The sequence below is a fragment of the Sphaeramia orbicularis genome, chromosome 14 (assembly GCF_902148855.1).
Source record: "Sphaeramia orbicularis chromosome 14, fSphaOr1.1, whole genome shotgun sequence".
Taxonomy (NCBI): Eukaryota; Metazoa; Chordata; class Actinopteri; order Kurtiformes; family Apogonidae; genus Sphaeramia; species Sphaeramia orbicularis.
In genome coordinates this window covers 31,494,162-31,509,664 of record NC_043970.1, presented here as the reverse complement: position 1 = coordinate 31,509,664, position 15,503 = coordinate 31,494,162, and the positions used below count along the sequence as shown (strand labels likewise).

The 15,503-nt window shown below is 40.2% G+C and overlaps 1 protein-coding gene across 2 annotated transcripts in view; it reads left to right on the top strand.

Moving 5' to 3' along the window:
* The first annotated feature begins 282 nt into the window (after positions 1 to 282).
* LOC115432907 (T-lymphoma invasion and metastasis-inducing protein 1-like) overlaps positions 283 to 15,503 on the top strand; it is a 58,712-nt gene continuing 43,491 nt past the window's right edge. For both annotated transcript variants that reach the window (XM_030154003.1, XM_030154002.1), the window contains exon 1: positions 283 to 555. The gene's annotated coding sequence lies outside the window, so the exon portion shown is untranslated. The remainder of the gene's footprint in view (positions 556 to 15,503) is intronic.

Here is a 15,503-nt window from a genome sequence, read left to right as displayed (position 1 = left end):
ATCTGAATGTCTTTGTTTTTGTGTAGGACTCGAGGCCAGAGAGCCAGCAATTAAAAAGAGGACTGGGATAACTAAAGGCTTAGAGGCACAGACCCAGCACACACGCTGGCAGTCAATTGGCAAACCGGGGGAGGTGAAATAGGAGAGAGAGGGAGTGAGAAAGAGAGAGAGAGAGAGCAGAGATGAGAGAGAGGAGGAGGGGGAGGGGGAGGGCAGGGTGAGTGTATGTGGGAGAAGGGGAGAACCAGAGAAGAGAGGGCGGGCTCATACTCAGGCAGCACACACACACCCTCTTCTCAGCCTTCAGTCTGGTTGAGGCATGCAGGAGGCAGCATGTGTCAGTATGCGCTGTAGTGTGTATGTGTGTGTGTGTATATGTGTGAGTGTTGAGTTGTACTGGAGTCTGGGAGATATCTGACTGATGCAAGGATTCCCCTGTTCACTCTCACAGAGGACACATGCTGACTGTCTTTTAATCACCGCACGGAATTAACTATTAACTACCACACACTCAGGAAACACCGGGAATACGTTCAAGTAAACAAACAGTTGCAGGTAAAGTAACAGACTTCTTGTTGTGAAGGTGTGTTTGGTGAAGGCTTGTGAGTCTAAACAGAAAGAGAGAACAGAGAGTTGCAATGATTTGAAAGAGTATTGAAGTTATTTTGTGTGTATATATAGATATATATATTCTTTTTTAACCTTATTGGTTAATTTTAAGCCTGTGTGAACCCAAATGTGTGCTCTACAGTACAGTTTTTGTCATTGACTATGTGTTCTAGTGTTGGGATGCATTTGTGTTTCTATCAAGAATACCTATATTGAAAGGCAGCATATTTTCATATATTTATCTGTAAGTGTGGCCTCTCTTTTGTAGTACAGTATTTTACTGTTTGGTGGTGGCTCTTTTCTCCCCTGCTTCTTTGTATTTCTTTGTGTTTCTCACATAGACACGTGCATTTACTGTACATAAACGCACAAAAGAATAAGAAGACAGCTTTGTGCACACTTGTGCCATGCAGTGTGGGTCAGTATGTGAGCTGATGAGTAGAGTTTATCAATCATTAATGCTCACACTGGGGCATTGCCTAGTTTTCTACTCAGGGTAATTTGATGATAACAAAATCCCTTAACAGCTCTCTGGACTTGCAGCACCTGGCATTTACCTATCATTAAAAAAACTTGTAAAGCTCAAAGGGCAAACATAGCATTTCATGTTGTAACAGCGTTCATATTTGACTGTACGTTTTACGTCAGAAGTACAGAGGAAATGTATCTGAAGATAAAGTGAGATTAGGGGCCAAATCAAAAAACTCAAGTAGAGCTTTATTATGGAGTTTGTTAGGCTGCAAACTTTGAAAGATGATCAACCAAGAAAAAGACGAAATAGATGGGAATCTGTCTTTGTGTGTTCTGAATATAGCTTAATATTTAAACTATGACATCTGTAGAATGACTGTACAGACAAAGAGGGAAACTTGGAGCTCTTTAAAGTCACCAGTTAAAGGCAGCATGGTGTCTGGGTTGAAAATGACAGTACACAGCAAAAGGAGAGAGACAGAGGACAAGGGAAGTACAAAAACAAAGTGTGGGCTTTCTTCTGTAGTCTTCATGTAGCATCTGTCACTCAAGTGTGTGTGTGCATGTGTGTGTGTGTGTGTGTGTGTGTGTGTGTGGAGGTGTAAGGTCTCAGCTGTGGTGAGGGTCATCTTCAGGCATCCAGACTGGCTAAGAATTACAAGGGGTCAAAGGGCACGTTCTCCTCACTTTTGTGTTTTTGTCTAGAGAGAGAGAGAGAGAGGTGAAAAAAACTCCCTGAATTGCACAACTTTAAGAAGAAATGGGGAAATGTACTTATCATTATTACATAGAAGAAATCTTGGTTTATTCTACCATTATCCTGCTACTTCTGTTTGTATAGATTCTGAGAATGATATTTATGTAGTAGTTCTTTCTTTGTGTTACTATCTTTTCCTTGTTTTATCTTTCTTGTTGCAATTCACTGCTTCAGTTGCTGTCATGAGGAAGTTGAATATTGGCAGGGGGTTTTGAGGAAGTGATCCGTGAAAGGATTTATAGTGGCAGATAAAAATTGGTGTGTGTGTGTATATGTGTATGTGTTCATACAATCACTTTTTTCAGAATTGACAAAGACTTTGCGAAACCCCGAGGCTATGAAAAAGGAGGAAAGCCATTATCTCATCCACTGTTACACAGTACTCAACCAGGTCTATGTGTGTCCATTTACACTGTGTGCATTCGGGACAAATATGTGTGTGTATGTGTGGAAATACACAACCATGTGCTCTGTCTGTATAGAGTAAGCTAATATAATGTGTGAGCGTGAAGGGGGGGATGGGGCTCTGCTAAGTGAGCCCTATGGGTGTGTTTGTATTGTGTGCGTCTCAGTGTGTGTGCATGTGTATATACTGACCCAGATTGATACTCTGCTTTGGTGCTAAGTCAGCTTACCTATGGAGCAGATGCAGACCACTTTTACAAACATCCATCAAAGACAAACACTCCCGGCCTTGTTTGTCAAGTAGGACAACAGATCCACTCACATTTATTCTCTGGAGACTTCATCTACTTTAACCGTTACTACAACACAAATACAGTTATTATTCTAATGCCAGAAAAGTCAAATTGAATGTTTTGCCTTGTGTGAGCCAGATGTGATTCCTGTAATTGGATATAATTTGACATAACTTGACACATCGATGCACAGAGCCACAGTTTAGAAAGTCTACAGGATTGGTATGCACTATACTATAATAATCAAACCACTAAGTCATCTTTTCATCTGTTTATATCAAGTCCATTGAGCACTCCAAACATCAAATAATACACTAAACAAATAGGAATAAGAAGCATCTTCATCATCATTATTTGCATGTACCTCAAGCCTACTCCAGATCCTCTTGCATGTTTTTCAAAGTGATGATTAAAAGCTCTTCTGACCTTGTGGCAGAGCACCGAGCGCCATCTCTTTATGATCACAGATATAGTAAATAAGACGCAGTTTGATGAGCATGTGGCAGGCATGATAAAGGGATGATGCAATTAACATGAAAGGGATGATCTCTCTCCCTCTCTCTCTCTCTCTCTCTCTCTCTCTCTCTCTCTCTCTCTCTCGTTCCCTCGTCCTCATCTTTATGTGTCGGCCTATCTTGTTTTCTACCCGTTGCTTTTCTAATGCTTCATCCTTCCTCAGTGGTCCACTTATTTCTGCTGTTAAGCAAATACAGGGCTTACGCAGCCCCCCAGTGCCCATCTCCCCTCATGCAATCAAGCTGTTTAAATGTTTGTGTTTCACTGTGTGCCTGTGGGTTCTCTCTCTGTCTGTTTCTCTGTGTGTGTGTATGTCCTCCTGTCTGTCTGTCACTCTTCCAGTTCTTTGCTTTAGTCAAACGCAGCCAGTTGAAGATGGTGTTTTGGGAAAACCAAGACAAAAGTGACAGATGAGGGTGGAGATTTAAATCCTTTTCCTCTTCACTGGTTTCACTGTGCGTAGCTAATTAAAGTGCATGGTTGCATGTAATAGTAGGGGGAATCCCTACGCAGCGTAACTTATAGGATAACTACACAGTGCCACAGTGGTTGCCGTTTTTTGGTTTTGGCCTTTTGAAAGGAATACGAGAAATTGTGCAAGACAAAAGCGGTCGAATGAGTCAGTGAGAACATTATGTCACAGTGACGCGTTTACTTAACTGCGTCCATTTGTAATGTCACTTGTCTGGTTGAACAAGACTGTTAACAGTGCAGGAGTACAACATCAGGTGTGGAATATATTTTTTTGCTGTCAGTCCCCTCAACATCAGCCCGATGATTAGAAGAAGGTGAAGATAAAGATGTGTAAGAAAAGAGGGAGACGCAGGAGGGGATGCCTCTAATTTGAGAGAGGGTGCAGACGGGGGAGGGGTGTCTCAGCGCTGACATGTGTGAGAGCATGTGCCCTCATTCATTTCCTCCCTTTTGTCTCTGCTGTGTCTGCTGATGAATTGGGAGTTTCTTCCTTCCTTCCTTCTTTCCTTTACTTCCTCCCTCCCTCCTTTTTCTTTGTCTCCCTTTCCTTCTGTCTTTTGCTCCATCATCCCTCCTTTCCTTCCTCTCTTGGTGTGACAGCATCACCATCCCTGTCATGTCTGCCCATTATCTCTGATCAGTGTTGTGTTCCAGCCCACACATCGACTGCCAACTGATGATGTGTAAATACACGTCTCTGTGTGTGTGGTTCATGCTTGTGTGCATGAATCTACATCTTATTTCGTACTATTTAGCTTACATTTTTTTCCCTGGTGCCTTCAGATTCATAATAATAATAATACTAATACTAATACTAATACTAATACTAATGCTACTACTACTACTACTACTAATAATAATAATAATACAGGTTATTTATGTAGTGCTTTTCAAGATACTCAGATATTTATGAAGAATGAAGAATTTAATGAAGAAAATAAAGAATATAAATTCATTTACTTTTGTTGCTTTTATGAAGAAAGGTCATGCAGTTAAAGCAAGCTGATACATGTAATTCCATATAAGTCTGACTTGAAAAGTGAAGGAAGTAAGTGCGGTGTAATGGAAAAAGGAAGCACTCTTGAAGATGGCACATGAAATAAGATGTGATACCTGGACAGGAAACGAGTGTAAAAAAGTGAGTGGAAACACACGTGTGTGAAGTGCTGAGTAGAGATTTAACAGAGGAATTACTGAGGGAGTGTAAAGAGTGTCTTCAAAGATTGTGTTTATGCCTTGTTTGCACTGGGGAAATTTGGCTTTCCTGAGATTTTCCTTTTTTGTTTTTTTATCTCTGCTTGGAAATCTTTATTCCACTACTTTGTTTGGGTGCTTTGATGTTTTGTATTTGTTCAGCCTCTCCTCTCCTCTCCTCTCCTCTCCTCTCCTCTCCTCTCCTCTCCTCTCCTCTCCTCTCCTCTCTCTCCTCTCCTCTCCTCTCCTCTCCTCTCCTCTCCTCTCCTCTCCTCCTCCCCTCCTCCTCTGCCGACCTGGCCGACTCAGTGCTCATCACATAGTCACACTTCACATTCCTGCTTATTGACCTGGAAGTTATTCAGTTGGATTGTACAAGGCTGTCTCAAAAGGCTGGGAGTGCATTTACACTTGTGTGCATGTGCTACATTACACATCTGAATATGTCTAATTATTAGAGTGAGACAAAAGCCAGTATAAGGGCTTATATGTAGAACTGAGTGGAATAGTTTCATTATGGATCGGGTTTCTTTGGGTTAAGATCCCTTGGTGAGTGCGCTCTGCGGTTTCTATCAGACTGTGTGTTTTTATTATTGTCCTGTGGAGACTCTCAGACACGTGAATGCACGTTTGTGTGTGGTCAGATTGCCTTTGTCCTTTCCCCTCAGGCCTGCACTCAGATGTCAATGAGTCGTGTGGAGCTATACAGGTCACTAATGCACTGAGAGGGGGAACTCTATTCACCGTAGCCACTCTGATCCCAAACAATAACCCCGACTTGAGTCTACACAAGAGCTCAGATCACAGGAAATGGACCCATTGACCTAGATCCAACCCCATCCACTGAGGCTGCACATCTCTGTCATGTTGTTGACATCCATGTCTCAGCGATACTGCTGTTTTCATGTCAAGACATTCAGTAATTGTCAGTTCAGTCAACCTTATGTAATTTAGCATGGTGATGGTGACTCTGTTTGATTTAATGGTAGTGTACTCCTCTTTTCAAATGTTTTTTAGGTCAGATTTCATTCAAAAGTCGTGATGACCATAATTTGACAAAATATGAAATTTGAAGATTTTAGTCTGTCAAATTTGTATTTTTATGTTTTCTAGTTTCTAACATTTGTTGACAAAATAATTATTTACTAGAATTGGTATTTTCATTAATAATAAAACATTAATCCCAAATCAATCCATAATCATTATTTTAGTCTGCTCTTTATTTGAGCATCTTTGTGGAAAATTGCATTTTGTAAAATGGGTTACTGTCATTTGAATTTGCAAAACTTTGATGCAATACTTTGGGCGGAGGTCCACTCTTGTTCTCAGAATCTGTCACACCTCATTATGCGGGGATATGTGTTTCAGTGTGTGTGTATTACGGACAAAAGAAGAAGTATGTAGTAAGACAGAAGGGAGTTTCTTCTTGATAAAAAGTGGACAAATGCGATCAGCTGTGAAAAGCAGAGTATACAAATCTTTACCTTTTGCATTTATGACTGTGGCAAATCTACTGTTGCTATAAATCTTTTCTAATCTTATTTAATCTCATCCTAACACTGTATACCACAGCAACACATTCCATTGTTTCAGTAACCAGTGAGCAGAAAAGGCAGACAGTACACTGAGCTGCTGTTTGTCTGCCACATTCTTGCTGAACCATTCTCAGCCCCCACTGCAGCACATCGTCTCTTGTCTCTTCTTTAAGGAGACGCTTTGTTTGCAAGCACTGCTGTTGACTCAGGTGCAGGGATGTACTAAGACAACTTCCCCTTCTAGCTCCTGCTGTCCTGCACCCCCCTTGAGCGTCCCAGCCCTCTTCTGCTCTCTACCTCGTCTGTCACTAACCTCTTCTCCCCATTTCATAAATCAACCAATCGATTGGAGTCCAAATTGTTTTCTCGATAACAGTGTTTGTATCTGTTGCAAAACATAGTATACTTGTATTTTTGCAATGTTTAAAACTGTCATGATCACAGGTTTCATTCTCAAAATAGTCATAAATATTGTGTCCTCTTAAAGACAGTAGTTCACCTTGACGCACAAAGACATCCTCACTCTTAGTCTTACTCCACTTGTGTCATTGCTAACAACAAATTGGGTGAGCTTTGAACCGACACAATGTCTTCCTCAGTCAGTGCACAGTATTTATCAGCACCAGTCCACCTCTTTACCTCTCATGTCTCTTTCCACCACACCACACATCATTCATCTGTGTACCTGTAGCCTAACACTCAAATCTACCTGCTCCCCACAGCTCTAACAGCCTCTCATCCCCCTTTCACCACTATCATCTGCTTTTTTTTTCTCTTTCCAGACCCTCTCGCTGCTCTCATCCCATCCCCCCACCTCAACCTCCCACCTCAGTCAGTCTACCTCTGCCTAAAACCCTCTTATCCCTCACTCACCCACTCATCCACCCTGTTATTTTGCTCTACCTTCAGCCTGTACAGAGCGGAATAGAAGGTATTAACCTGCCAATTTTGCTTCATTCGCATCCGTCTGTGGGTGCTGTGCTTGTCAGGGTCCTTCTCTGAGTCAGTGTGACTGTGATTTCCAAAGATAATTGGACAAACATGTTGTGTTTTTACCTTTTGGCTCCAAAATTAACCCATTTGCAAATTTTACCTGAATTTAGTTCTTAGCTAGACAGCAGAGAAAGTTGACTATTTAATTAAATGAGTTACAGTTAGGTTTCAAATGTCAAAGGAGGTTGTTTGTTGGCTGTAGATCCTAGTGATATGATGATTTCTATGTCACATTTTTGTATTTCTTACAATTTTTAGCCTTCAAAGATCTAAATAGCCGGTGGCAACCAAGTCATCTACTGATCAAACATTTTTAGCAACTTTTGAACCACTTATTTAAAAATAACACACTGGCAATTATAACCACAAAAACATTCAAGTAATTCAGGTAAAATACTGTTTCTCTGCTTCTCAGCAACATTAGACATATATTATTTGGATGTTCAGAGGCTTCATAGTGAAAATGGAAACATACATTCTGCATTGATTCACAAAATAGTAGTTGTAAGACAGTGGTTGTAGATGCTTGTTATATTCAGCCAATGACATATTTTACTAAAAAAGTCTGATTTTCTTCAGTTTTCTCTATTTTGATATAGTAACCTTGAATTTACTCTGAACTTTTACAAACACCTGTCAGGGGTGGCCAACCCTGGTCCTGGAGAGCCACGATCCTGCATGTTTTCGATGTTTCACTCTTCCAGCACACCTGACGATCGTTATCAGGCTTCTGCAGAGCTTGACAATAGGCTTATCATTTGAATCAGGTGTGTTGGAAGAGGGATACATCTAAAACATGCAGGATAGTGGCTCTTCAGGACCAGGGTGGGCCACCCCTGACCTATGTGATGTAGGAAAATACCTGCTTATCACTGAAAATTGTAGATCACAGATAGTAATATTTTAATAAGTACTGATGAAATAGAAAATTCATTTGGACATACTCGTCGTCTTCCAATTATCCGAGTCTGGGTCGTGAGGGCAGCAGCCTCAACAGAGGAGCCCAGACAGCCTCCTCCCCAACCACTTCCACCAGCTTTTTGGGGGGAATCCCGAGGCATTCCCAGGCCAGCCGAGAGATAAAATCTCTTCAGCGTGTCCTGGGTCGGCCCTGAGGTCTCCTCCCGGATGGACACGCCCGAAACACCTCCCAGGGACGTTGCCACAAAAAAGGCTTAAAGGGTTAATGCAGACATGTTCTCATGCTCAGGTATGAGAAATGAGATCCTTGAACTATCACTAAAACACAACTATCACTAAAAAATCTATACATTTTAAGTCACCTTCTCCTGCTACAGTTAAAATATCTAAATATTGCTTCCAAATGAAGGGTAGGTGGAACATCTTATCTATCTCATTAATATGTTAGTGCATTTAAGTATATGTTACTAGATTTGAAAATACATGTGTTTTGATTTGTGGACCTGGACATGAATTTGTCTTTATATTTATAACAGTGCAAGTTTCTATTATTGCAGTGTTTGTTGGAGTTTTAGCAGTGTTACAGCTGAGTAACACTACAGACTACAAATTGGTAGATGAATCCATGAATTCTGATTAAGGCACCATCTAATTATTGTCTATAAAATGGCAATTTCTTATCTTTGTATGTCCTGCTTTTGGTAGCAAAGTGAAAAAAATAGTTTTTTCAAATGAGAGATTCTTTGTTGTTTTTTCCCTTTTGGTTACTTCAGTAGTTCTTCTGTCACTATGATGCATTTCTGTCTTTTAAATAAAGAAATGAGGAGGGATATTGGACATAAACAACACTGTTTAGCTGATGTGTACTGTTTAATAAAAATGTATTCGTCTCAGCATTAAAAGTTCCAGTATAAAAATGCATGTTATTGTTCTCAGTGAATTCCACGTGCACCAATGTTGGTACATTTAATTTCCCATGAAATTCAAACACTTTGCCTTGTCCACATGGTCCTTTTTGACTCCTTTAAAGTCTCTCTATGTCTTTGCTCTACCCTCTCAGCCGCTCCTCCCCCAGGCTGTTTTTGCCCTGCGGGGTTTCTACGGTTACCAGCAGAATTTGGAGCACAGTCAACGTATTGTCCCATTCCTTCTGGATAATTAAAGAACACTTCTTTTGCTCCCTCTCAACATATTTGGAACTGCACATCACCGCATGAATATTCAGCTGATTGGTCTTGATGGCTCGGAGGTGATTGTCTGCACAGTCACTATTTCATTAGGGAGAACGAGGGAGCGTTGATTGAGCGAGGGAGATGATACAGGAACATTTAACGCAAAGCAAATTATAATTTTGTCATTTTTACTCCAACCTGCTGCACCGCTACTTGTACTCGCTTGTACTGTATCAACAAGAGGTTTAAAACATGCATAGTAACCTACATCACAAGTGGAATTTAATTAAGCCTGACACGCCTTGATCTCCTTTATCACAGGAACTGGGAGAAAAGAGGACTCAGATCATGCAAGGAAAAAGGACTTAAAATATCCATCTCGATTGAGGAAGCGAGATTATCATAATGGGTGGTTTAAATCTACGGGGTTTCCTGTCTTTTAATTCATACAGTAGCTCACTCATCACTGAGGTTACACTCAGAGTGGAGTATCAAAAGCTACACTCACTCACTGACTTGCCTGGGCCTCTCACTCAATGGAAGACTTGTGGTAGCAGGATTTTCTTTAAAATATGGTAATCCCTGGCTATGTCGTGCTGCAGAGACAGTCAGCTGAAATCTGAGTTAAGGAGCGTACGGCATAAGCTCCTAGAAAGACGGGGAGCGTATTTAATGAGGTTAGTGACACTTGAGGAGTAAAGTACAGTGAATTGGATGATACTAAATTCCACTGCCCTTTATCTCTTTCACTTGATCCTCAGATGCCACACAGAGACACTGACCTACAATTTTGCACATGATACTTTCTAGTATGTAACTGTTAAATCAGCTGTGTTTTACGCCTCTTTCTTTCATTTTTTTTATTGCTTTTTAAATTGGTTTGCAGCTGCAATCAGCAATCAGTAACCTTTAATCCAGGCCCTGTTTAATTTACTTTGGTGTTAAGAGATAATAATGGCACACAGAAGAAACTGTTTAGGCAGGAACTGTAATTTTTCTCTCACTAGTTAAAGGAAATGAATGTCTGATTTAAGCAGCAGTTGCGACTCATGTTTGCAGGCGCACTGTTTGTGTATGTGTATGAGTGTCTAAGCTGAAAGAGAGGGGAGGTGGCGCGTGTCCTGTCCGATCCCGAAAGGATGAATAAGAAGCTAATCTCCCTCTTCCAGGGAATTCTGCCAGTGATGTCTCAGACAGTCCCGTCTCAGAGGGACTGTGGGAGTGCACTGGAGTGTGTGCTCCCGTCTTGACAATAGGATGTTTTTCAGAGCGTATCTGACTGTTATCTGCATCCCCTCAAATGAGAACAATGCTCAAACACACCTTGATGTGCACACGCAAATACACAAGGATCAGTCCCCAGATCCATATTTGTTTGGACCATTGAACCTACCATCACCCAATCCTGCTCCATGTGGGTTTTTTTTTAATAGTGTGTTTGTTATCGTTCAAAGCAGGTTGCTCAGCATAGACAGCAGTAAAAAAAAAGCCCCAGTGTACATGCATGGTGTGTTCATGTGCAGGTGTGTTTCCAAACTAAAGGAGTGTGGAGACACTCCGATAAACCCTTTTCCCAGGTTCCCTCTGTAGTCTATTTTGACTTGTGTGGAATGAAGTTTGCCTCATCCACAAATTCCATTGTTTACCCCCCAGAGAGACCCTTAACCTCAAGGGATGTTGCTCCTTGGCTTCAGGAGGAAGTATGGTAACCATTTGGAGAATGTGAAAGGTGTGGGAAAAGGCCTGAGGGAAGGGTGAGCCCTATAATTGTGTCATGTGTTTAGGGTCTTCACAGGAGGTTGTCAATGTCCGATGTTGCAGTGAAAAGGTCAGTAAAGCTAAGAATCCCTCTGGTTACTGCAGTGTTGAGTCTATTGTTTGTACTTTCAGTGTATGTTTTAAGTTGCACTGGGAAAAATGTGGTAAAACAAAGTAATAATGATCTTAGTAATCTAATTAGTCATGATTACTTAGTCATTAGATGAAGACTTTCCACCACACAGTTTAAAGAAGGAAGTTAACCAACCAGATACTGAAAAAGTCTTCACACAACTACACTTTAATGATCAGATTTGTATGGTGAGCCATTCTGAAATAAAGTTCTGTAGTAATTTTGCAGCTTTGTTTCTGAGTTCTTGGGCAATATTTGTGAGTATAATTAGTAAAGGAGTTTGGGGTGTAAAAAAAAAAAAAAAAAAAAGAAAAAAATCAATTAATATTGTAATAATAAATGCATGTTTGACAGTTTGTTGTTCCTATGGGACAAGATGAAACACTTTTTCTTGATGATTTTAGCAGCCACTCCAGCACCGTCTAGACGATGACAGGCTTAAAAAAGCAATGAGACAGGTTTTGTTTGGCTTCATTTAATGCACAAAGCCGTACAGTAGTGCTCATCCACGTCATGCGCGGTTTGCATCTGGAGAGCTGAGCTGTGTATCATGTAGGGTGGAGCTGTGAGACAGGTGCAGAGATGAAAAGATAGGCGGGGGGAAGTAGGGTGTGCCAGAACCGTGGCTGTTCTGACAGGCCTTTGGTATTTTTCCAAAGAACATGAGTGCATGTGAGAGTGTGTGTGTGTGTGTGTGTGTCGGGGAAACCTGCTCGTTTTTCTCACGGGATTGGGCAGGTGTGTGTGACTGAAATCATGTTTGACTTCATACCATTGTACTCCACATAAAAATCTACTTGCTGGTGTGTGTATTAGGAGCATCTCTCTGACACAGACTTCCCGACAAAGTAACATCGGATTGTTTGACAGCTCCAGTAATTTTTTTTTCTGTTAGCAAAGTTAAAGGCTCCACCTGTGTTCACTGCTCAGTTTGGTAGTTTTATACAACAATTTATATTCCTGAGTTTGAGTCCAGAAGAGCTTTCCATTCACTCAAAACAATGAATTTATAGTTTAAACTTTTTATTATTATTTTTTTATTATACAGTAAATGTACATCATTGCCCATAAGGTTGGAATTAATTATTTTTTACTTCTTCTTGTGCAATTATTGTGACAATGTAATTTATTCCTGACAGATAAAGTGTGTAAACTGGGACTCAGTATTAGGGATGTAACGATTACCAGTATAACGATAAACCACGGTAAAATTGCAGACAGTTAGTATTACCGTTTAAATTCTAAGTATCAAGATAACCGTGTGTGATTACCACACTTTTCTAGAGAAAATGCCTATGTAAGGATCTGCTTTTATGTTAAATATTTGAGTATAGTTTTAATTTATTACAATTTTAATTTTCTATACCTAATATTTGGAATTAATATTCACTTTTAAAGTCTTTGAAAAGGTTCGTTAAGCATATTTGTGTTATTTATGCAATAAATTATATACATTTTTCAAACTGGATTTTTATATATACATATTTTTTGTGTTTTCTGGCCTTTTATGTTGATATAGCAGATTAAAGTGAAAAAATAATAGGCAGATGATATAGATGAAGTTGTGCTGAAAAAAAAAGATACCAAACATGGGTATAGTAAACATTTGTTTATATAGTATATAAAGGCAAAATCAAAAGGACTGAAAAATGGACAAAATAGGCTCAGACCACTAAGGGTTAATACTTAAATGTTTCTGCCAACAGAAGGTACATTGAGCCTATTATTTTATTTGCTTTTGTTTTGTTTCGTTTGTTTTCAAAATACACCTTGGTTAAATTATTTCAGTGTGTGTATAAGTACTTTTTTGAACATTTTGAGCACAATTTCAATAATATCGCATTAATAACGATAACCGTGATAATTTTGGTCACAATAACTATGATATGAAATTTTCATATCGTTACATCCCTACTCAGTATATAATCATTACTTCTTTTCAAAGGCGCTTACCTATGTATACAAATAAGAAATAAAAGAAAAATGTATCAGAAAATAAAAATATTCCAACTTTGTGGGCAGCAGTGTGTATACAGTGATTCATAGTGTTGATTTTTTAAAATTTTTTTATCAGGAATGGAGTTTTACAGAAATGAACTGGAACTGTATTTTCATCAGTTCATTGTGAGTGGGCATATCTGCATGGTAATGATGCTTTGGCTGCTGTGGCATGAGCCATTGTGTTAATATGCTCTCTGCAGTGTGTTAATACACCCCGAGAATGAGACTGAGAAGGAAAGACTGAGCGAAAGAGAGCGAATAATTATGTTTCCCCTTTTGTCTCTGCTCCCTCAATTAAACCCGAATAGAGGCAGCCAGAGCTCATGCCTACTTATCCACTTAAAACCAAGCAACAATAGGACCCCCCAATTTCTTTCTCCCTTTATCTCTCCTCTCCGTCATTCACAGTCCTTGTCTCTGCCTACCTTTGTTTTCCCACTTGTCTGTATCAAACTTCTATTCATAGCTCAGTACCCCAATATGTTCTATTTCTCTCCCTGTTGTGCGTCTGTACCGACCTCAGCATCCTCCCTCCTCATGTGTTTCGCCCCTAGCCTCGCCTCACCTCTCAGCTCCACGTGGGTTTTTGCCAAGCTCTCTCCCCCCTTTCCTCGCTCCCTGTGCCTTGCTGCAGGGTACGGGGAGAGGAAAACGAAGAGACTAAACATTTTAGACTGTACACTGCCAGAGGAGAGGCAGCAGTTTGATTTCCCTTGTGTTATGTCAGACAGAATTGTTTTGTTTTTTTGGCCTGTGTTGTTTTCCACCTCCACTGCAGACAGACATATAGGACTATGTGAATGGGAAAGTGTATGTGATCTGTCTATCCATGTATCCATGTAGGCAGTAAGTCTTATGTTTCTACTTGAACATAAGCTAAGAAATGAAGACGAGAACGGTTCCAAACTAAATGTGAAGCCCCAGTCAAGCATTATGCATATTACAATATTTATTTTGTGGGGGTGGGTTGCCGGAATGTGGGTTGGGATAAGATTCATCAGGCCGGATGAGATGGAGGAGGGATGAGAAATAAAGGGTGGAATGAGAAGCGGAGGAGAATATCAGGGTCAAGGGTCTAATTTATGTAACCGCATCCCACAGCTGGGGCAAAAAATGCTGCAGTGGGTAAAGTGAAATGAACACACACATTCATAAATAAAACCAACTTAATGTATGTTTTCTGAAGGAGCCTTCAGTTGACTTCTCCTTTTTTGAGCTCTCATTTCTATGTATTTTCCCAGAACTTTCACACAGTTCATTTGTCATATTTCTGCCCTTGAGAATAAACAAATTAATAGTTATCTGATTCTCAGTAAAAACAACAGCTGGAGTCCAAGTTAAGTAAAAACAGTGTTGTAATAAGGCACTGAGGTCTGATTATAGCACTTTTCAATGTGACAAAACAAAAGGCAGTGGTTGTTTAAAATTACTCGCCATATGCAATGGATTATGTGTCTTTTCTTCTGTTATTTTCCTGCCTCATAATTTGTTAAGCCAAATAATAGAGTTTGCAAAATTAGTAACAGCAGTCAGTCACTGCACATGCAAGCTTGCTTTCTCCTGCATACCTCCACACTATACATAGCACATTATGGAAATCATGGTCTCCTCTAAGAGGCTCAGGGCTGGTATTAGAGGAAATTAGGTCGTGTTGGCAAGAATCATTTAATTCAGTCTTAAGCAGAAAATCATACTCCATAGCTGCTTTCATCTTCTGTCATTTCACCAACAGTCTGCATGTGTGCGTGCATGCACGCTTCTTTGTCTGCAGGGAGACAAGGGGTGTTTTCCCAAAATGTTTTGTGCACATGCTTGTACATGCCTGTACGGTTTCAGATTGGCAATGAGTTTCAGGGTGCAGTTCAAAGAAATTGTGGTTGTTTGTGATTTTTTTCCCCCTCAGGCTCCAACAGTACCTCCACACTTTGTTTCTGATGATCTGTGAGTTTGTATATGTGTGTATGTAAATGTGTGTGTCTTGTTTGACTGCTGCTCTCACTTGCCTTTCTGCATTATTTTAACTCCAGGCACACTGACCACAATGTACTTTATTCTCTTTCATCATATATAATGTCTTTTATCCTATGGGCTCTATCTCCAGTGTTTTTCACAGATTTCCATTCAAACTTACCTTGCCCACTTTATGTGTGTACCAGGCAGATCCTCTGCAGTAGTTTCAGAAGTACTTTCCTCCTCTCGACTTTGCTCTTCTCCTCTGTGAGCGCTTGACACATCAGGTCACTTTGAAGTTGTGAGAGCTCCAATAACACT